This window comes from Euprymna scolopes, chromosome 31, assembly GCF_053919585.1.
Source record: "Euprymna scolopes isolate OS-2025 chromosome 31, ASM5391958v1, whole genome shotgun sequence".
In the NCBI taxonomy this organism is placed as follows: Eukaryota; Metazoa; Mollusca; class Cephalopoda; order Sepiida; family Sepiolidae; genus Euprymna; species Euprymna scolopes.
In genome coordinates this window covers 19,404,678-19,428,321 of record NC_136512.1, presented here as the reverse complement: position 1 = coordinate 19,428,321, position 23,644 = coordinate 19,404,678, and the positions used below count along the sequence as shown (strand labels likewise).

Below are 23,644 nucleotides of genomic sequence, written 5' to 3'. Positions count from 1 at the left end.
AGAGAAAGAAAGAGAGAGAGAGAGAGATCTCACTTTGTCTTTCTTTTTTGTTGTTTTAGAAGTAAAAGTCTTCCGCCATTGCGTTATTCAGTAATTGTAGCGATTAGCTTCATTGTCGTTGATTCTTAAATCAATTTGCTATTGTTGCAATTCGGGTCTTCTTCAAGACTCTCAGTTAGATTCGCGTATTTTTACTCCGATATTTCAATCAACATTCACCCTAACCCTAACTCTAAATCTTACAATTATTTTATTTTTGCTTTATTTTGTTAGTGTAGTCATGTTCCTCTCTTTCAGTTTCGTTTTTTTCCTTTTTTTTCTGTCTTTTTTCTTTGTCTTTTTTCTTTGTCTTTTTTCTTTGTCTTTTTTCTTTCTGTTTTTTTTCTTTCTGTCTTTTTTCATTTGTTTTTTTTCTTTCTGTCTTTTTTCTTTCTGTCTTTTTCTTTCTGTCTCTTTTTCTTTCTGTCTCTTTTTCTTTCTGTCTTTTTTTCTTTCTGTCTTTTTTCTTTATGTCTTTTTTCTTTCTGTCTCTTTTTCTTTCTGTTTTTTCTTTCTGTCTTTTTTCTTTCTGTCTCTTTTTCTTTCTGTTTTTTTCTTTCTGTCTTTTTTTCTTTCTGTCTCTTTTTCTTTCTGTTTTTTTCTTTCTGTCTTTTTTCTTTCTGTCTCTTTTTCTTTCTGTTTTTTCTTTCTGTCTTTTTTCTTTCTGTCTCTTTTTCTTTCTGTTTTTTCTTTCTGTCTTTTTTCTTTCTGTCTCTTTTTCTTTCTGTATTTTTTCATTTCTGTTTTTTCTTTATGTCTTTTTCCTTTCTGTCTCTTTTTCTTTATGTTTTTTCTTTCTGTCTTTTTTCTTTCTGTCTCTTTTTCTTTCTGTTTTTTCTTTCTGTCTTTTTTCTTTCTGTCTCTTTTTCTTTCTGTTTTATTTCTTTCTGTCTTTTTTCTTTGTATTTTTCTCTATGTCTTTTTTCTTTTTTTTCTGTCTTTTTTCTTTCTGTCTCTTTTTCTTTCTGTCTCTTTTTCTTTCTGTCTTTTTTCTTTCCGTCTCTTTTTCTTTTTGTCTCTTTTTCTTTCTGTTTTTCTTTCTGTTTTTTTCTTTCTGTCTTTTTTATTTCTGCCTTTTTTCTGTCTTTTTTCTTTTCTTTCTGTCTTTTTTCTTTTCTTTCTGTCTTTTTTCTTTCTGCTTTTTCTTTCTGTCTCTTTTCTTTCTGCCTCTTTTTCTTTCTGTTTTTCTTTCTGTTTTTTCTGTCTTTTTTTTTGTCTGTCTTTTCTCTTTCTGTTTTTTTCTTTCCGTCTTTTTTCGTTCTCCCTCTTTTTCTTTCTGCATCTTTTTCTTTCCGTTTTTTTTCTTTCTGTTTTTTTCTGTCTTTTTTTCTTTCTGTCTCTTTTTCTTTCTGTTTTTTTTCTTTCTTTCTTTTTTCTTTCTGTCTTTTTTTATTTAGAATTTTTCTCTCCGTCTTTTTTTACTCTGTTTTTGTTTTCCTTTTATTTCTGCCGTCCCCTCCATTTTCTATCCTTTTTTACTTCTTTCTTTTTATTAATTGTATATTTCATAGGGGGGGGGGCATTTCTTTTTCTTTTCCGTTTTCTTTTTATTTTCCTTTTTTGTTTGTTTGTTTTTTGTTTTGTTTTTTTCCTTTTCCGATTTTTTTCTTTCCTTTCCTAACGTATCTTTCCTTTCCTTCTTTTTTGTTCTTCCGTCTCCCCCCCCCCCATTTCTTTGCTTTTAGTTGAGATCGATACAATAACTAAGTAGCTATCATTGTTTTTTTTTAATCGAAAACCTGATTTGCTCGACTGTCGGATTTCGTTATTATAATGGAGAGCCAACATATGTGAATATTCTGTTCGAGGCAATGCTGAAAAATAATATATATCATATCTGTGATTGTTTCTTGCGTAGTTTCTGACTCTTAGATGGATATACGTACATACACAAAGAGAAGCAGCTGTATTTTATAGGGCGCCCGGGTGTTGCCCGGTCTATACGCTTAAATATGATATTTTAATTTATGCAGATTTCGTATTTATTATTATAGAATCAATTCAATATGAATTATTATATTGTACCCAATATATTGTAGTGATTTCAAAAGTAAAAAATATATATGACTTGGGTGCTATCAGTTAGAATCGAAAGTAAAATATTAACACTTAGCCTTAATCCCAGCTATTCATTTGCTGGCAAAAGATAAAGGTCACCTTTATTTAAGTATTTGTTTGCTTTCCCACGAAAGCAACTGTGACACAAGATCGTTTATTATGTGTGGGGATAACTAGCTCCCCTAAAACAAGGGCAAAAAGGGAACACTCTGGCAGTAGCCAAAAATAGTAATTGTCTCAGTATAAAGGGTTTCCCCTACATTGACCAAGAACCAATTAACTTAAGTGAAGCATCAGAAAAGATACTACACTTTGATCCCGGCTCGAAGGCCAAGAACAACAGAAAAAAAGCAAGCCTTTTTTCTATTTATTTATTTAATGTATTTATTTGCTTCCCCACCAAAGCAAATTAGGCACAAGGCCGTTTTTAATGTGGGGTAAAAACCAGCTCCCCTAAAAGTAGGCAAAAAGGGGGCACTCTGGTTACCAAAAATAATAATTGTCCCAGTATAGAGGGTTTCCCCTCCATTGACTGGTACAAATTATCTTAAGTGCAGCATCTGCAGAGCAGATACTACACTTTGATCCCAGCCCGAAGGCCAAGGACAACAGAAAAAAAGCAAGCCTTTTTTTCTATTTATTTATGTATTTAAAAAGAAACTACAACTTTGTTCTATATGGGTCGTGGGATTGCATTCATCTGCAAAAGATCTAGATGATTTGCATATTCTTTTAAACATTCATTTTAATTAATTCCCTGATAGTTTCTTCGATTTTCTTATGGGATGATCACCTTTAGTTAATTATTACGTGTAATTACATTCATGCAGATAATCTATATGATTTATACTTGTGTAATATTTGTGTAAAAAGCTTGTAGTAAACACACACCTCTTTCTATATATATTTATGTATATATTTGTTTAAAAGATTTTGCCTACCAAATTTCTCTGTCAGTTTTTTTTTTCTACAAACATGAAACTTGATATATAGGAAATTCGAACCCATGTGAAACTTTATATTTGGGTTTTAGCTGGGGAAATTGGCGCAAAAAGTGTGAAAATTAAAGAAATGGAATTCGCCAGTTGAAGATCGAACGATGACATTACGAATATGCATGCGTAACGTAATAGCTATTGGTTCATGTTTTAAGTTTTAGCCTTGCAGAAAACATGTCTTCGTAGCTCGGGCATTAACGTCTAAGAAAAAAGTAAATCATGAGGTAAACGTTTTGGTTTCGATAGTCGATGGTGGCACACGAGTCTTTTTTTTTTAACTTTTTTTTAATCATTACCACATATTATACAATATAACAGTAAATACGAAATCTGCATTTATCAAAATATCATATTTAAGCGTATTTTACGACCGGGCAATGCCGGGCGGAATGCTAGTAGTCAATAAAATTGGCGCCATATTGTTTTTCGCATGTTAGTAATTTAGGAATCACTTTGGGTGTTTGTTGAGAGAGAAGCGACAGATCGATTTTGTTAAATATGTCAATTCGAGCGAAAACAATATTACTTCCTCAATTGTTATATCGAAAATAGTCATATACCCAAAAGTTACGAAAATTCATCGTGTAGGAAATCATTTATAGTAAACATGATTTTTACGCAACATTGGGGAAAATTGCATTATCGTAGATACTTGATAATAGACGATGCAGATTTCACAGACAGGGGCCATAACTCGGGACGTATATTTAAGATTGCATCGCAATAGCGTCTTACTTGTCTACCTTATTGTTGTGGTGGCACCCACTCATTTACTTATGTGGATAATATTACACATAAATAGCAAGACTCGGTTAGTCTGAGGGTGTGTTAACCAGAAGCCACCGAAGGCCAAGCCGAGAGCAGATATGTTCTCCAGCCAAGACTCTCTTACTTGACAACCATTATGTAAATATACTGTAAATATACTTTTCCTAATACACTTCTTATTGATCTACCTTTGTTTGTTGAGTCTTCATTTGTATTGCCTTATACGTTATTTGGTTCAACCTGCAAACATAACAGTTGGCGACAAAGATAAACGTCAAACATAACACTTATAGCGATAGAGTTTTTTGTTGTTTTGTTTTTGTTTGTTGTTTTGTTTTGTTTTGTTTTTTGGGTTTTTTGTTGCTAAAAACAAAATAGCAGTTGTTCTACTCAATGATTTTTCGTAATTTTTAGATATGTCACTATTTGGGACATGACAATTAAGTAAGTAATATTGTTATTTGCTTAAAATGGCATATTTAACAAAATCGGTATGTTGCCTCCCACTCTCTCAACAAGCACCTCATTTTGAGTTAAAATCCAGTTAGTGTTACGCACGTAAACTTTAGAAAAGCCATGCTTGAAATGCGTCTACAATATCTGAATAAGCGAAATAACACGACATCAGGTCAAATTCGGTCGCCATTTTGTTTTGATTTCCCTTAAGATAATGTTGACACATTTCAAACATGCTTTTCTGAAGCTTACATTCGTAATACTTAATGGATTTTAGCTCGAAACTGTTTCTATTTAATAATATATAAGGAAAACAAAAGCATAAAATAATTTATAATCCTTATACATTATACAGATGCAGAAGATGACTTCGTTTATCCATTGACAAAATCTGTTTTCCGCCATTTATAGGTTACAAAACTATACGAAAGAATTGCACTAAATTTGGCATAAGCACTCTTGGAATAACAGGTGTATTATACAATTGGTGAATATCTTAAAACTAAAAGGAAGCAGTTATTTCTCTTTCCATTGAGGAATTCTTGCGTTTCTCCGAACATACTTTTCTCACATGTTGGTATATTTGATGTTACAATGTTTTCTCATCCTTTATAATTTGATGTACCGTTAAGGATCCGAAAAACTGTTACATTACTTAAGACTAAATAGAAATACTTAATTGTCGATCTTAATTGAAGACTGGAAAAAAATAAAAGGAATTCCCATCGCTTATTTATTTGAGGTAATAATGTTTTCTCATACTCTCTTCTTTGATATAGCATTTAGGGTTCCGAGAAGCTGCCACATTACGTAACACTAAAATGAAATATTTAATTGTCGAACTTGATTGAAGACTCGAAAAACATAAAAAGAATTTCGATAGTTCACTTTATTTGATGTTACGATGTTTTTCACACTCTTCTAATATACAGTGCCGCTAAAAAGAAAGTCCGCATTTGTCATTTTTTTCAAAGACTGCAAATTTAAGCGAAATTGATTTAAACTTTTTAATCAACCTATATCTCAACCCTAACCCTAACCCTAACCTTCTTATTACTCTCTAATTTTACCTGTCTATGTTTGTCTTTCAATTGAAGTATCCTAGTGTTCACGTCAATTTAATATTTTGTGCAGGTACAGAATAAATTTTATTATGGCTATGTACAGACCAATTTAAAACCTGTTCGAAAACAGTCTTTATTTTAGATTGTGAAATTAAAAAAATATAATATGTAGAAAGATAACATGAACGCAGCCTCTCCATGTTGAAGTCAAAACACTAGAAAAAACTGTAACATTTAATATTTAAAAAAAATTGGTTGCTCGACTAGCCCAGCTGTTGCTAAAAACGTCCTTAATATCTCTTCCTCACCGTTCTCCCAACTCGAACTGAATATACTTTTCAATTAGGCCAGCTTGGCATGATCTTCCAAAGTGTTTTCAAACTTACTTATTCTTAACATAAAAAGCTGTCACGTGAATGATTCGCGCATACGCAGTCGTGAAATAGTTGGCAAACAGATAAACATACGATGAAACTTCAAATTTAAGCTAAATTTAATGTAACTGATTAAACAAACTATACCTCATTTGATTGGCCTTTTATTCTTCTATAATTTTATCTGTTCATATTTGACTTTTAATTGAAGTATCCTAGTGTTCACATCAATTTAAATAAAATAACTTCAAATTGAGAAGGCAAAAAGAAAATCCGCGCCAACAAATGAGCTTAAAACCAGCTTCAAATATCTACCTTTTAGCATCTCTAATCGTAATTGTTGTTGTTCCTAGATTATACAACGTAACGTTTAGTCAATATACCGTTAAAATCAGTTTGCATAAGTTAATAAATCAGCATAAGTTATACGCGAGAAGACAATGTATTTTCAAATTTGAACATAGATATCTGTACAGCTTGGTTTGTTTACAATTAGGGGCCTTTTTATAATATAAGCTCGAACGAATATCTTCTTATCCCTAGAAAAAATTATTGCCCGAACAGAAATGGCCTTAGAGTCTTGTTATAAAATGTAAGCATGAATCTGTCTCCTTATTCTAAGATTCATTCATATTATATACTAGCATTTCAGTCCGGCGTTGTTCGGGTGTTTGGAGGTGTATGTTAAGAAAAAAAAACAAAACCGGTCAATTTTTTAAAACTTTGACTCCTATTATGTCCTCTTAACATTTATTGTTTTGGGCTCAAATCAAGTTATTAAGTTACATTCATGTCCAAGGAACCCATATCTAAAATTTTAAGTGTTTAACCCCAAATTGGCGGAGAAGTTTGGTAGAGATCTCAAAGGCCACATCGTTGAACATTGACCCCTTAACAGCCTAATTTCTGGTCAAAAATCGATCCCAAAATTTTCCCAAATGTCAGTAACTTGTATATAAAATTTCGAGTCTGTAAACCGAGAATTGACAGAGTTATTGCGTAGGGAAATGTACACAGACACACACATACACACACAGACAGACACACAGACACGTTCACTTTTATAGATATATAGATTTATATAGTATACAGATTAAAAGTTTATACGAGGTGGTCCAAAAGTTTTGTTATAAAATATAAGCACGCGTTCGTCTACTAATTCTGAGATTCATTTCTTCTAATATTATACGAGGTAGTCCAAAAGTTTTGTTATAAAATGTAAGCACGCGTTCGTCTACTAATTCTGAGATTCATTTTTTCAAATATTATATGAGTTAGTACAAAAGTTTTGTTATAAAATATAAGAACGCGTTCGTCTACTAATTCTGAGATTCATTTCTTCTAATATTATACGAGGTAGTCCAAAAGTTTTGTTATAAAATGTAAGCACGCGTTCGTCTACTAATTCTGAGATTCATTTTTTCAAATATTATATGAGTTAGTACAAAAGTTTTGTTATAAAATATAAGAACGCGTTCGTCTACTAATTCTGAGATTTATTTCTTCAAATATTATACGAGGTAGTCCAAAAGTTTTGTTATAAAATGTAAGCACGCGTTCGTCTACTAATTCTGAGATTTATTTCTTCAAATATTATATGAGTTAGTACAAAAGTTTTGTTATAAAATATAAGAACGCGTTCGTCTACTAATTCTGAGATTTATTTCTTCAAATATTATACGAGGTAGTCCAAAAGTTTTGTTATAAAATGTAAGCACGCGTTCGTCTACTAATTCTGAGATTTATTTCTTCTAATATTATACGAGGTAGTCCAAAAGTTTTGTTATAAAATGTAAGCACGTGTTCGTCTACTAATTCTGAGATTTATTTCTTCAAATATTATACGAGGTAGTCCAAAAGTTTTGTTATAAAATCTAAGCACGCGTTCGTCTACTAATTCTGAGATTCATTTCTTCAAATATTATACTGATTGCTTAAGATTCATTTCTTAAAATAATAAAATGTGATCTTAAATATTATTTTTTTACATGGAGATCACCATTTATCAAGGCCCCGAAGCCACTCGTGGATATGGTTATTGTGTGTACCGTAATCAATGGGATAGTGTTGTAGTATTCGTTAGTATTGGAGATTTTATAAAGTGTCATCAGTGGGAGTTCATCAGGGATTTGTTTATATTAGACTTGAAGACATCCAAGTTGAAGTCAGGAGGGAAACAGGCAAGCGCCAGAGAGTTCCACAGGCGTGCAGTTCTAAGAAAGAAGCTTGTTCAAGGAATCTACGTTTTGATTTAGGCACAGATAAAGAGTGGGGAAAATTATGGACAGTGGTTTCAGCTAGACGGGTGTTTATCGTGAAAGATTGGCGAGGGGGACCAGAGATTGGAGCTCAGACGAGCACTTGCCATGGAAATAACGGTAAAACAAGGATATGCTCGCAACGTCTATACTGTGGGAAAAAGGTTGCAGGGAAGAGAAAAGGGACTCCCCACTAAGCCACGAAGTCTATTTTGTACTCTGCCAAGGCAGGATAGACTGTTTTTTACAGCTCCTGTCCAGATGTGGCAGCAGTATTTCATTCTTGGACGTACTTGGCTTTTATATAGATAGAGAATTGCATCAGTAGTGAGATATCTTCTGGAGCGGTAGAAGGATCCCACATTTTCCACGCGACCCTGGCAACAGACTTGATTTACATGTTCTATTTCAGATCAGGGGTAAAGATCAAACCCAGAAGATTATCAAAACATGGGGCCTCCCCTAGACGAGAGCCAGCCATTTCAATTGATGCCAGATTGGGATCAGAGCGTTGATGATGTAAAGATAGAAGCTTGGTTTTAGATGCATTAAAAGTAACCATCCAGCTCCTCCCCCACTGTACCACGCGCTCAAGATCAGAGGAGAGAAAATCAAAGAGAACTTTGTCATTTACGGCCTTTGATGTATTGCCATAGATGATCGTGTCATCAGCATAGATGTCAACGAATGATTTAAGTATGTGTTTTGGGAGATCATTGATGTAGATCAGGAAGAGAGTTGGGCCCAGGATGGACCCCTGAGGGACTCCGGCATTAATACTGCGGGCCTCTGCTTTCTGCCCATCAAAGCACGTGTTTGTCTACTTATCTAAGATTCAATTATTCAGGTACTATACAAACTTTCTTACCCTTACCAAAAATATTGTTATAAAATGTAAGCCTGCGTTTCTTTATCCAAATATTCAGATGGTATACAAGGTGGTCATATTTTTTTACTTATATCACAAAGAGTAGTCCAAAAGTCTTGTTATAAAATGTAAGCCTGCATTTGTCTACATATTTTAAGATACAATTATTCAGATGGAATACAAGGTGGTCCAATTTTTATTTTTACCCATACCACAAAGGGTAGTCCAAAAGTCTTGTCATAAAATGTAAGCCTGCATTTGTCTACATATTTTAAGATACAATTATTCAGATTGTATACAAGGTGGTCCAATTTTTTACCCATCCCACAAAGCGTAGTCCAAAAGTCATCTCATAAAATTTAAACCTGCAAGTGTCTTCATATTTTAAGATCCAAATATTCAGATTGTATACAAGGTGGTCATATTTTTTTTACCCATATCACAAAGGGTAGTCCAAAAGTCATGTTATGAAATGTAAGCCTGCATTTGTCTACATATTTTAAGATACAATTATTCCGATGCTATAAAAGGTGATGCAAAAGTTTACTAACGGTTAAAGAAAATTAGTGTTCGAATGTCTTGTTATAAAATGTAAGTCTGCATGTGTATAGATATTTTAAGATACAATTATTCAGATGGTATACAAGGTGGTCAAATTTTTTTACCCATACCACAAACAGCAGTCCAAAAGTCTTGTTGTAAAATGTAAGCCTGCATTTGTCTACATATTTTAAGATTCAATTATTCAGATATTACACAAGGTGGTCCAATTTATTTTTACTCATACCAAAAAAGGTAGTCCAAAAGTTTTGTTATAAAATGTAAGCCGGTATTTGTCTACATATTTTAAGATCCAATAATTAAGATGGCATACGAGGTGGTCCATTTTTTACCCATATCACAAAGAGTAGTCAAAATGTCTTGTCATAAAATGTAAGCCTGCATTTGTTTACATATTTTAAGATACAATTATTCGGATAGTACTCAAGGTGGTCGAATTTTTTACCCATATCACAAAGGGTAGTCCAAAAGTCTTGTTATAAAATGTAAGCCTGCATTTGTTTAGATATTTTAAGATACAATTATTCAGATTGTGTACAAGGTGGTCCAATTTTTTACTCATCCCACAAAGGGTAGTCCAAAAGTCTTGTTGTAAAATTTTAACCTGCATGTGTCTTCATATTTTAAGATCCAATTATTCAGATAGTATACAAGGTGGTCCAATGTTTTACCCATACCACAAAGAGTAGTCCAAAAGTGTTGTTATAAAATGTAAGCCTACATGTGCCTACATATTTTAAGATCCAAATATTCAAATGGTATACAAGGTGGTCATATTTTTTACCCATATCACAAAGGGTAGTCCAAAAGTCTTGTTATAAAATGTAATCCTGCATTTGTCTACATATTTTAAGATACAATTATTCAGACGGTATACAAGGTGGTCCAATTTTTATTTTTTATCCATACCACAAAGGGTAGTCCAAAAGTCTTTTTATAAAATGTAAGCCTGCATTTGTCTAGATATTTTAAGATCTAATTAATCAGATAGCATACATGGTGGTCCAATTTTTCTACCCATACCACAAAGCGTAGTCCAAAAGTGTTGTTATAAAATGTAAGCCTGCATTTGTCTACATATTTTAAGATACAATTATTCAGTATACAAGGTGGTCCAATTTTCTTTTTTACCCATACCACAGAGGGTGATCCAAAAGTCTTGTTATAAAATGTAAGCCTGCATTTGTCTACATATTTTAAGATCCAATTATTTAGATAGTATACAAGGTGGTCGAATTTTTTATTTTTTTTACCCGTATCACAAGGGTGGTCCAAAAGTCCTGTTAGAAAATGTTAGCATGCAAGAATTGCAAATACATTTCGTCGTAATCTCCACTGCGGAACATTTGTGAATTTAATATTCCTTTGATAATACTTTTTTCCGGAAGAAGCCGGTTCAACTCGCTTAGGGTTAATGCTGTACAGCAACATCCTGGCTCAGAAACACCGTTGGTCCAGTGGAAAAGATTAAACCGCCTGAGAATTGGATAAGGATGATATGGTTAGATGTGGATACATCACCGACGTAGCAATCTGTGAATGTAGAGAGTGTAACCATACACTTCATTCTCTGCATAAAACCGCGCTTGAAAAATTATCTAGTTTACAGCAAAAACTGCAAAGGGCTATTAAAATGGTGGGAAAATGTCGTATCACCGTATGCTCTAAAGACACACAAAATAATTTTTTTCTTAATACCATTTTTATAATTAATTATATCATACTAACGGGACCTGTGGAAATTCCACAAAGGACTAATTCATAGGTAATATATCGATGTTGGCATCCTGTAGATGTTCAGTGTAAATGGAGACGCTCTGATATTATAGCTTATAGCTTTTTTGTTAAAACTGCAAAAGTATTTATCTAAGCTAGCACAAACGCCCAGCAAAGCCCGGTCGTAAAGTACGCTTAAATATGATATTTTAATTCTTCCAGATTTCCTGCATATTATTATAGAGTTAATGCTTTATCGATTTTTATGTTATAAAGTTGCGATTTAAAAAAAAATATATAAATCCATATGACTTTGGTGTATTAGCTAGAATCGAAACCGAAATAAAAACTTCTGAAAATAATATATGTATATATATATTTTCATAAGTTTTGGTTTCGGTTTCGATTCAAGCTAATGCACCCAAGTCATATGAATATATTTTTTTTATTTTTAAAATCACAACTTTACAAATATAAGAATCAATAGAAATTTACTCTATTATAATATATACGAAATCTGCAAGAATTAAAATATCATCTTTAAGCGTGTTTTACGACCGAGCTAAGCCGGGCGTCCCTGCTATCTTAGATAAATACTATTGCAGCTTTAACAAAAGGGCTACAATAATATCAAAGTGTCTCCATTTACGCTGAACATTCACATAATGCCAACATCAATATATTACATATGAAAGAGTCCGCTGTGGAATTTCCACAGATCCCGCTAGTTATTATTCCAGTGTTCTTATTTTCTTTTACTGCTCTTAAAATGAGTTAAATGAACACAGTATCTGTGTTTTCTATTATTGCGATACTTGTTTCCCTATTATTCATATAACCCTTCTCGATGTATGACAGGATCAACGCAAGTTAATAAACAGAATTCATTGCATGATATATTTTTTTTATTACTGTATCATTTGTTCTATTGTCCTCGTGTTTTAATGTTTTTATTTCTCTGTTTTTTTTTTTTTAACTAAATCAAGTGTAACATAGCCCGGACTCGCGTATGTAAATGCATGCGGAATGACGGTATAAACAAAATAAAGAGTTTAAAAAGGAGATCATGTTAGAGACAAACATAACGTTCGAGATCACCCGAGAGGCGTGTATGTCGCTCCAGAAGACGTTCACGTGAGGAACGTCACATCGGTAATTAGAGAATAATGGAATGAATGTCGCTGTACACTAATATAAAAAAAAGTCGAAGTTCTTTTCTATTATATGTCCACTTTGCGACTGATGCTACAACGTGTTGGTTCCCGGACAGACAACGTTACACTAGAACATCTGTCTTGTATTGTTGTATATTTCTCTATTGGTCATACATACTTTCTTGGTGTGACGTTGTAAATGTAAGTAAATAAACAGTTTTGTTTTTCTTTTGTTGTATTATATTAGTTTTTCATTTCTTAATTTGTTTTCCTATTCTCACTAAAAATATTGTATTGTATTGTATTGTATAATTAAAATGTATTATTGTATTGTATTATATTATTGTATTGTATTATATTATTGTATTGTATAATTAAAATGTATTATTGTATTGTATTATATTATTGTATTGTATTATATTATTGTATTGTATAATTAAAATGTATTATTGTATTGTATTATATTATTGTATTGTATTATATTATTGTATTTTATAATTAAAATGTATTATTGTATTGTATTATATTATTGTATTGTATAATTAAAATGTATTATTGTATTGTATTATATTATTGTATTGTATAATTAAAATGTATTATTGTATTGTATTATATTATTGTATTGTATTATATTATTGTATTGTATAATTAAAATGTATTATTGTATTATATTATATTATTGTATTGTATAATTAAAATGTATTATTGTATTGTATTATATTATTGTATTGTATTATATTATTTTATTGTATAATTAAAATGTATTATTGTATTATATTATATTATTGTATTGTATAATTAAAATGTATTATTGTATTGTATTATATTATTGTATTGTATTATATTATTTTATTGTATAATTAAAATGTATTATTGTATTGTATTATATTATTGTATTGTATAATATTATTGTATTGTATAATTAAAATGTATTATTGTATTGTATTATATTATTGTATTGTATTATATTATTGTATTGTATTTTATTATTGTATTGTATAATTAAAATGTATTATTATATTGTATTAGTTTTTCATTTCTTAATTTGTTTTCCTATTCTCACTAAAAATATTGTATTGTATTGTATTGTATAATTAAAATGTATTATTGTATTGTATTATATTATTGTATTGTATTATATTATTGTATTGTATAATTAAAATGTATTATTGTTGTATTATATTATTGTATTGTATTATATTATTGTATTGTATTATATTATTGTATTGTATAATTAAAATGTATTATTGTTGTATTATATTATTGTATTGTATTATATTATTGTATTGTATTATATTATTGTATTGTATTATATTATTGTATTGTATTATTAAAATGTATTATTGTATTGTATTATATTATTGTATTGTATTATATTATTGTATTGTATTATTAAAATGTATTATTGTATTGTATTAGTTTTTCATTTCTTAATTTGTTTTCCTGTTCTCACATATGTGATTGATATTGCTGTATTACTTGTTTTCTCTGTTGCTTTTTTTCCTTTTAGTAGACTACTCTGTGCAATTCATATTAGTTGGATTCTTCGGACTACTGTTCTCGTCTTGTGTGTTATTTTCACAACGTTTAGGTCGATGCAACCTCCGACCTTCTCCAGGTGTATCTTGGAAAATTCGGGAATCTTTCTGTCAAACTCAAGAATCTTACTATCGAACTCGGGAATCTTCGGGAATCTACGCAGAATTTTGAACGAATTCCTTTATTCAATCCACAGGGGGGGGATACTCTCATTCCGTCAGCCATCCTTGAAGAAGTCCTAGGTGATTCGCCGTTGTATTGAAAGTGTCGTCCACATACAGAATTGAACCTTTAGCCTCCAGAAATAGTGTGACTGAAACATTCCCGAGATCGACACCCGAAGAAGGTCGGAGGTTACACCGACTGAAACGTTGTGAAAATAACGCAAGATAAGAACAATAATCCGAAGTATCCAAATAATACGAAAATAGTTCTATTTGAAGTACACATTATATTACAATTTAAATATTTGCTGAGTTGAAAAATGTTTTCTTCGTTGAGTTTCATTTGAGCGAAACTTTCGACTGAGCATTTGTGAATGTGTTTAAACGTACGTGTGTCTTGAAGTGCACGCACTTGCTTTCATGTGTCTATCTCGTTCTTCTATATCTTCTTTGTCTTCTTTTCTTAATCAGAAATTTCGTTTACCTTCTTCGTATATGATTATCTATATATTAATACGTTAATTCGCTTCGACCGTTATCATAACACCCCTTAAAATAAAATGGAATATTCTAAATCGCACCAATCGTTATTATACTGAATTCCCTTAATATGAAAATACAATATTCTAAAATGCCCAATAAACAATTGTTTCAAATGGATAAGTTATCGCCAGCCAGTGTCTGGTGGGTGCAGCTCACAATACTAATAAGTTATTCATCGCCAGCTGGTGTTTGTTTGGCGCAGATCTCAATACTAATAAGTTAGTTATCCCCAGCTAGTGTCCGGTAGGTACAGATCATAGTACTAAAAAAATTAGTTATCGCAAGCTAGTGTTTGGTCGGTGCAGATCACAATACAAAGTTACTTATTACCAGCCAGTGTATGGTGGGTAACGGTCACAATACTAATAAGTAAATTATCGCTAGCTAGTGTTCGGTTGGTGCAAGTCAAAATAATAAGTTAATTATCGCCAACCAGTGTCTGGTAAGTTCAGGTCACAATACTAATAAGTTATTTATCGCCAGCCAGTGTATGGTGGGTTTAGATCACAATACTAATAAGTTATTTATCGCCAGCCAGTGTTCGGTTGGTGCAGGTCACAATAAATTATCGTCAACCAGTGTCTGGTCAGTGCAGATCAAATTACAAATGTTATTTATCACCAGCCAGTGCCTGGTAGGTGCAGGTCACAATACTAAGAAGTTATTTGTCGCCAGCCACTGTATGGTGGGTCTCTTTTTTTGTAGTTTTTACGGGATTGTTCTTAGTAATCCTACGATTATTGGTGTCATCTTCATTTCGCCATTTTCCATATCCATTTCAGCTCTTTAGCTAATTCTGTGTATTTGCTTCGTTTCTCTTTCTGTGCTCTGATGGGATGGCGAAATCTACTATCTAGTAGGATTTTTCATTCTTGTTAACTACAGGATGAAATGATAAAATTGTCGCCCTACAAAAGACGACATGATTCCATTTCCTTTTAATGAAAACCGGTTTTCTTTTTTTTTTTTTAAGACCATCTACTAGTTGACCAGTTGTGTACAAATCCACAGAGCGATAGGAGTTTTCTATCAAATCTGAAAGCGACACGATGCTCTCTATCCATCAATCCACCATGCAAATCCAGACAGATCAATACTTAAGGGCACAACTTAACACATCAAACGACCCATAGTTATGGTCTTTGGTGTGGTTTCAAGTGAGGGTCACATCATGCCACCTCACATCTTCAAAGTCAGCTTGAAGTCAATACCAAAATGTACCTGGATGTGCTGAAGAGTGTGGTGATCCCCTGGTGTAATCGGGTGGTCGCTGGCAGACTATGGGTGTGGCAGCAGAACTCAGCGCCAGCCCCAAGTCCAAAAAACCCAGAGTTGGCTTCAGAAGCTGTGCTACGACTTTGTACGCTTCTCTCATTGGCTCCCCCCTCCCCTGATCTGAACCCGCTGGACTACTCCATTTGGTCATACGTTGGGAACATCACCAACATGACCTCTTGCAACATCAAAGCCAGCCTGATCGCCACCATCCGCCGAGTATTCGCCGAGCCCTCGCCAGCACTTGTGAAAAAGGCATACTCACAGTTCCGAACCCTTATCGAAGTTGTGATTGAGGCTGAAGGCGGCTACATTGAATAGATGTCAGCTGTACTATATAACCAAGTTACCTGAATTTATTTTTACGATAAAAATTTTAAAATAAAGTTGTAATGCTGTTTTTCTTTAGGGTGACACTTTTATCGTTACGTTCTACCCTGTATTATCATGCCTAGTCTCCTTCCTTGGATAGGTATATCTGTTTGTATCTCTATGTTCCAGAGGATTTTATGATTTCTGGTTTCAAGTCCTGCTACCGGTTTGTGTTTCTGCTATTTTTCTCGATGTTCAAGATGCAACTGGTTGCATCTTTCTTGCACTTGTTTACCGGGTATATTCGCCACGTAATTTTTTAATTTCTTATGAGTTCGGTAGCTCCTACATATAATGTGTGTGTATCTGTGTGTCCAATATGACCTTTAACACTGTCATGGATTCTTCTTCTTCTTTCTCTTCGTCTTTCTCTTCTTCTTTCTCTTCTTCTTCTTCTTCTTTCTCTTCTTCTTCTTTTTTCACTTCTCATTCTTCTTCCTCTACTTTCATCCTCTTCTCCTTTTCTTTTTCGTCTCTCCTTCTCCTCCCCTTTTTTCTTTTTCAGCTCTTTCTTCTCCCTTTTCCTCTTCTTTTTCGCATTCTTTTGTTTTCTCTTCTTCTTCTTCTCCTATTACTTCTTCCTATATATAATTTTTCTTCTTCTTCTTCTTCTTCTTCTTCTTCGTCTTCTTCTTTTTCCCCCCTGTACTTCTTTCTTTACTGATCGTATCGCAAAGCCCGTACCGCCGGAAGGGAAAAGGAGATATTTTACAGATAGCGTTGTCGTTGTCGAACGCAACGAAAGACGGTGTTGGTGGATAAGCGCGGGAAAGAGTGCGGTTGTTCCGCTCTGGGAGTTTCCTCTGCGTTTAACATCCAAGTCACATGTTGCAAACACGGAAGAGAAACCAGTAAACATTAAAACCGATCGACTAACCTTGTAAACGGGTCAGTGGAAGCCTTACTGGCCAGTACACGGCGCGCTACTCCCCGAGGGCAGATTTCACTTGCTCCCCACGACGTAGCGTTCCACCCTCCAGGTAATGTCCGAAACCGGCCCCACCCATCTTACTACCATGACTCCATGTCCTGACTAGATTATTATCAAACGCTGCTTTTTCGATTTCTTTTTCTTCTTCTTCTTCTTCTTCTTCTTCTTATTATTATTATTATTATTATTATTATTATTATTATTATTATTATTATTATTATTATTATTCCGTCGCTTTTGTTTGTTTCCTTTATTTCTTTGTTTTTTTTTTTTATTCTTCTTTTGTTTATTTTCTTTTCATTGCATATATCGTAGTCTTTGTTTTAACTTTTCGTTTTTCTTTTCTCCTTTATTTCTTTTTTCCGATGTTTTAATGTTTTCTTTACTCACACACACACACACACACACACACACACACACACACACATATATATATATATATATATTTATATATATATATATATATATATATGATGAAAATAATGGAAATAGTATTCCGACAAAATAGAGAAAATAAACAGGAACAAACCGTATTATGTGTTCATCAACGTTTCGTCTTTATTTCCAGAGGAAGTCCCGAAATAAAGACGAAACGTTGATGAACACATAATACGGTTTGTTCCTTTTTATTTTCTCTCTCTCTCTCTCTCTCTCTATATATATATATATATATATATATATATATATATATATATATATATATATATATATATATATATATATATATATATATATATGCACACACACACACACACACACACACACACAGAGGGTGGAACGATAAAATTGGCGCCCTAATAGAAAACATCACTACAGCTTTATCTTAAAACTTTTAATGATAAAATCAATTCAGGTAACTTGATCATGTAGTAGAGCTGACATCTATTTAATGTAGCCGCCTTCGGCCTCAATCACCGCCTTGATATGGGTCCAGAACTGGGAGCATGCCTTTTCCACCAGGTTCGCTTTGATATTCTGGGAGGTCACGTTAGTGATGTTCTCAACGTATGACCAAACGAAGTAGTCCAGCGGGTTCATGTCGGGGAAGGAGGGAAACCAGTGAGAGAAGAGTACAAATTCGTAGCACTCCTTCTGAAGACAAGCCTGGGTCTCTTTGAACTTGTGGGCCAGCGCCGAATCTTGCTGCCACACTCAGAGTTTGCCAACGGCTACTTAATTGCACCAGGAGATCATCACACTCTTCAACACATCCAGGTACACTTTGGAGTTGACTTTCAAGTCGACTTCAAAGATGTGAGGTGGCATGATGTGACCTTCACTCGAAACCTCACTAAAGACCATAACTGTAGGTCGTTCGATGCGTTAAGCTGTACCCTTAAGCATTGATCTGTCTGGATTTGCATTTTGAGGAGGGTGGCAATTGTCCTGTTGTCATCACTAGGATCATGAGTTGTACAGCGGCGCATCTCCAATCTCACTCGTTGAACATTGTGTCACTTTAAGACATGTCATCGCTCTTGGGATTCGTCCACAACTGGCCAATTAGTAGATGGTCTGCAACAAAAAAAAGAAAGACGGTTTTCATCAAACAGAAATGGAATCATGTCGTCTTTTCTAGAGAGACAATTTTATTTTTCTACCCTGTATACATATAATATATATATATATATATATATATATATATATATATATATATATATATACTAGCTATGTATACCCGGCGTTGCCAAGATTAAACATGTTGCCGGGTGGAGGATTTAGTCACCATCCTAAGTTGTTAGGATTTTCCTGAAAATTGACCATATTTTGGATTTTGGGGAGCATAAAACAGAATCGTTTTTTCACCTATGAAATTCAAGCAGGGAAATAAAATCGCATAATTTAAAGGGAAATAACTCATAGGTTAAATGAAAGCTTACTCCCGTTGTTTAACGCGGCTGATGTTGGTTATAATAATAATTTAAAAGAATAAATTAATAAATTAAATAAATTAACTTTATATAATATTTCTTAATTGAATACTTAAAACAATTCTATTATTAATTTCCATTAAAAATTAAGGGTTAATTATTAAAACAGATTTGCTTTAATGTAATATGCAAATGAGATAGTCTCTTGAATGTTAATTCCTTTTGAGTAAATAGTATTACGAAAATTCGTCAAAAAAAAAAAAACAGACAAGAATTATATATATATATATATATATATATATATATATATATATATATATATATATATATATATATATAAAATTGCATTGACACACCTGTTTTCGTCAGATCACCGAAGTTAAGCAACCTTGAGCCTGGTTAGTACCAGATGAGTGACCATTTGGAAATTCTATGCGATGTATGTGCTTTCCGCTCATCTCGGCATTTGCTTCCAGTCGTCCTATACACTTCACTTGCTACTGGTATTTAACAATGTCGACATAGGAGAGGTGTGGTTGGAGATTGTGCACCTCCTGCCGCAAAAATTTCATGCGCAAGCATCCCTTTATGGGTATCCATAGTCTGTCAAAAGACTGAAGGAGCCTCCCTTTATGTATAATATATGCTAATGGAGAGATGAAAACGGAACGAACAAAACTTACCAGAAAACATGAAAATACAATCAATAAAGTACCGTTAAGGAAGTGTTCTATAATAATAGAAATCTTAAGTCGCTAAGAAAGTTATTTTCGATTAGAAAGAAGCACATAATTCAGAAAAGATTCATAATTGTTTTGTACGAATAGCAATAAGCGACAAAAATGCTGTTGTAACCTAAGTGAGCATATGAATAAAGAGGAATAATTGATTTATTCTCTTCTGTACACTAACAAAAAAACGGTATTGATATATTCACGTAAACAGTCGGGGGAGCGTCAAAGAGAGAGAGAGAGACAGACAGACAGACAGACAGACAGAAAGAGAGCGATAGAAAGACAGAGACAGAGACAGAGACAGAGACAGAGAGAGATTCAATTTCCCGGGGAGCGTACCGGAATCAATCGTCATCTTCGACGGACGCGCTAATAGACGCATTCTAGAAAGATGTAGAAACCAAAAGAGAAACGTATGCAAACTCCGACAGAAGCGTGGGTACGTCAAAATAAACTTATATAAAATATAACCTGTTATTTTGTGTTTTCTTTCTGAGAGAAGTATCTTCGTTTGCAGAACCAGAAGTCGAAAGCAACAATACAAGCAGGTATGTCCACTTTTGTTTGGTGTGCCATGTGGACAAGGAGGTTTAAAGAACTTTTTCTAAAATGTTTATTTGTCCTGTTTGTGAACTGTGTAATTGAATATGTGTATACACACGCACACGCGCACGCACACGCACAGACGACAAGCAGTTAAAAGACAGATTTAAAATATGCATGTTAACATCTTGGATCACCGATTAAGTGAAAACAAATTCTTTGAGTTATTAAAAAAAACAACTACAACAAACGAACTATCAGTAGAAACTAAACTTTTTTCTAATCATATTCAATTGGCCATCGGCATTTTAACATCTTGGATCGCCGGCTGAGTGAAAACATCTTCTTTATATATATATATATATATATATATATATATATATATATATATATATATATATATATATATATATATATATATATATACTAGTGTTGGGACGATTAATCGGAATCGCGAATCGGAAAAATCGGAAGATTTGGGAATATCGGAATCGGAAAAATTGATGCCTATTTTCCGATGAGAAAACGATTCTTTCAATTGTCTTCTTTTTTTTTTTTTTTTTTTTTTTTGATTTTGTTTAATCCAAAATCTTCTATTGCTGGTAATAATGATAAAATAATAACTATTTATTGATTTTAAAATACCAGTAAAGCTAAAACCGATAGATCATCCCCCACAACTGTATTCTGACGTTATGTAAATTTCAGAATATTAAACATGTGTGTTGTAACGAAAATCAGGGAAAATAACAATCTTATAGTTACATAATTCGAGATTTATAAAGAATCGGAATTGGAATCGGTAATTGTATCGGAATCGGGAATTTAGTATGGAATTGATAATTGTATCGGAATCGGGAAAAATATTGGAATCGTTCCATCACTAATAAATTGATTGATTGATTTTGATTGTGAATTTTAACTTACAGTTTTAATTTTCTTTCTCATTTCGTTTAGAAAAATAGAAAATGAAACTGTTAAATAGTGAAAATTTGCAATTTCTTTTAAAAAAACAAATAAATATAATATTAATCCACGTTTTATTTTATATATATCCTCCTTCGGCTTCTATTGTCCACTAAATTCAAGTTCGAAAATCACTGCAAACTTTGATCAGGTGGTCTTTATTTATTTCCTCCATTGCTTTGGCTATGTTATCAAAATATATATGCCGTATAGCGCGCGCGTGTGTGTGTGTGTGTGTGTGTGTGTGTGTGTGTGTTTGTGTGTGTGTGTGTCTGTCTGTCTGTCTGTCTGTATGTATGTATGTACGTGTGTACATAAAACAATTTTTAGAAAGCCAAAAAGGTATATTTTTATCAATGATAAACAAAGCAGAAATCGCTTGAAACTGGCCCGTTCGAACTGAAAGCTTGCTTAAAATATTTTAATACCTATTTAAAGAAAAATATATCGTTTTAGCTTTCTAAAGTAAACTTAAATATTCACTTAACGATATTTAAAAAAAAAAAAGTGTCGTCCTGTTTTTTATAACATTGTCACGTGATCCGCGTGCTTATATTTGAAGACTTTAAAACTGTCCAGTTAACATCTCGGCGGAGAGAAAAGATTTTATAATTAAGAAGAAATTTTCAGATATCCCATAGCTGGAAATCTTATGAAGTAAATATCTGTGTTAAACCCGATCAAATGTCTTTGATATGTTTGGAGCTATTTCCCTTGAGAGGAAACCCCAGTTGAGGGATTTACTGATACTATGTGAAATTACAGTCAGTACATCAGCTGTAGATAAAATTTGAATGGATTCACTTTACACTTTAGCTTCTTGGCCCTCGGGACAAGACCAAAGTGTAGCATCTGTTCCGGCAGATACTGCAAGCTATGACTAGCTATGACTAGCAAAGGCCAGATGTGGGGGGAACCCCACATGCCTGACCATTAACCAGCTCCCATTTCCCACCTCTCGGGAGCTGGTCCCCTTTTTCCCTTCCCCCTCCCTTCACTCCTCACATTAAAAATCGGCCTTGTGCCTAATTTGCTCGGTGGGGGAGCAAATAAATACCATCTGTTCTTCAGATGCTGCACTTCTATTTCTTGTTCTCTTTCGGTGGAGGAGAAATCCTTCACGACTGAGACAATTTTTATTTTTGTACCTTTTCTCCACGTTAAAAAACGACCCTGGTGTCTAACTCTGTCCCGTGGGGAGGCATAGTAAATAGGTACAATCTTATGAGCCTACAAATCTTGATCGAAGATTTATTTAGAAATAATACTAGAGGAGCTAGAATAATGAGTTTGAATCAGAACGGGTTTTGTGTTAAAATATGAGTTAATCGTTAAAAGAAATTATTTGAAAACTCCTCCACTGGGCCGAAAATTTGCTTAACATATTTAAATATGTATTTTAAGAAGAAATATAACATATTTAAATATGTATTTTAAGAAAAAATATAACATTTAAATAAGTATTTTCAGAAGAAATATAACATATTTAAATATGTATTTTAAGAAGAAATATAACATTTAAATAAGTATTTTCAGAAGAAATATAACATATTTAAATATGTATTTTAAGAAGAAATATAACATATTTAAATATGTATTTTAAGATCAAATATAACATATTTAAATATGTATCTTAAGAAGAAATATAACATATTTAAATATGTATTTTAAGAAGAAATGTAACATATTTAAATAAGTATTTTAAGAAGAAATATAACATATTTAAATATGTATTTAAGAAGAAATATAACATATTTAAGTATGTATTTTAAGAAGAAATATAACATATTTAAATAAGTATTTTAAGAAGAAATATAACATTTAAATATGTATTTTAAGAAGAAATATAAGATTTAAATATGTATTTTAAGAAGAAATATAACATATTTAAATATGTATTTTAAGAAGAAATATAACATATTTAAATATGTATTTTAAGAAGAAGTATAACATATTTAATTATGTATTTTAAGAAGAAATATAACATATTTAAATATGTATTTTAAGAAGAAATATAACATATTTAAATATGTATTTTAAGAAGAAATATAACATATTTAAATAAGTATTTTAAGAAGAAATATAACATATTTAAATATGTATTTTAAGAAGAAATATCGTTTTGGATTTCTAAAATATACTTAAATATTCACTTAATGCTATTTCAAATTTTCATGGTCGTGTCATGGCAAACTTATGGCCTCCTAACTCACCAGATCTTAATCCTTTGGAGTACAACGTGTGGGGCGTCGTTGAAAAGGAAATTAATAATCATCCTCATTACACCAAAGTCACTATAATCATAGCAATAATAAATTTGATCAGGTTTAACGTAGAGGTCTAAAAAGGTCAAAAATTGAAAACGTCGTTATACATTTTGTATATACATCTT

At 32.5% G+C, this 23,644-nt stretch overlaps 1 protein-coding gene across 1 annotated transcript in view; it reads left to right on the top strand.

Annotated features, from left to right (window-relative positions):
- The first annotated feature begins 12,146 nt into the window (after window positions 1-12,146).
- The window catches only part of LOC145255664 (mitochondrial import inner membrane translocase subunit TIM50-like), a 130,779-nt gene continuing 119,281 nt past the window's right edge, over window positions 12,147-23,644 (top strand). The window contains exon 1 of the mRNA XM_080114221.1: window positions 12,147-12,515. The gene's annotated coding sequence lies outside the window, so the exon portion shown is untranslated. The remainder of the gene's footprint in view (window positions 12,516-23,644) is intronic.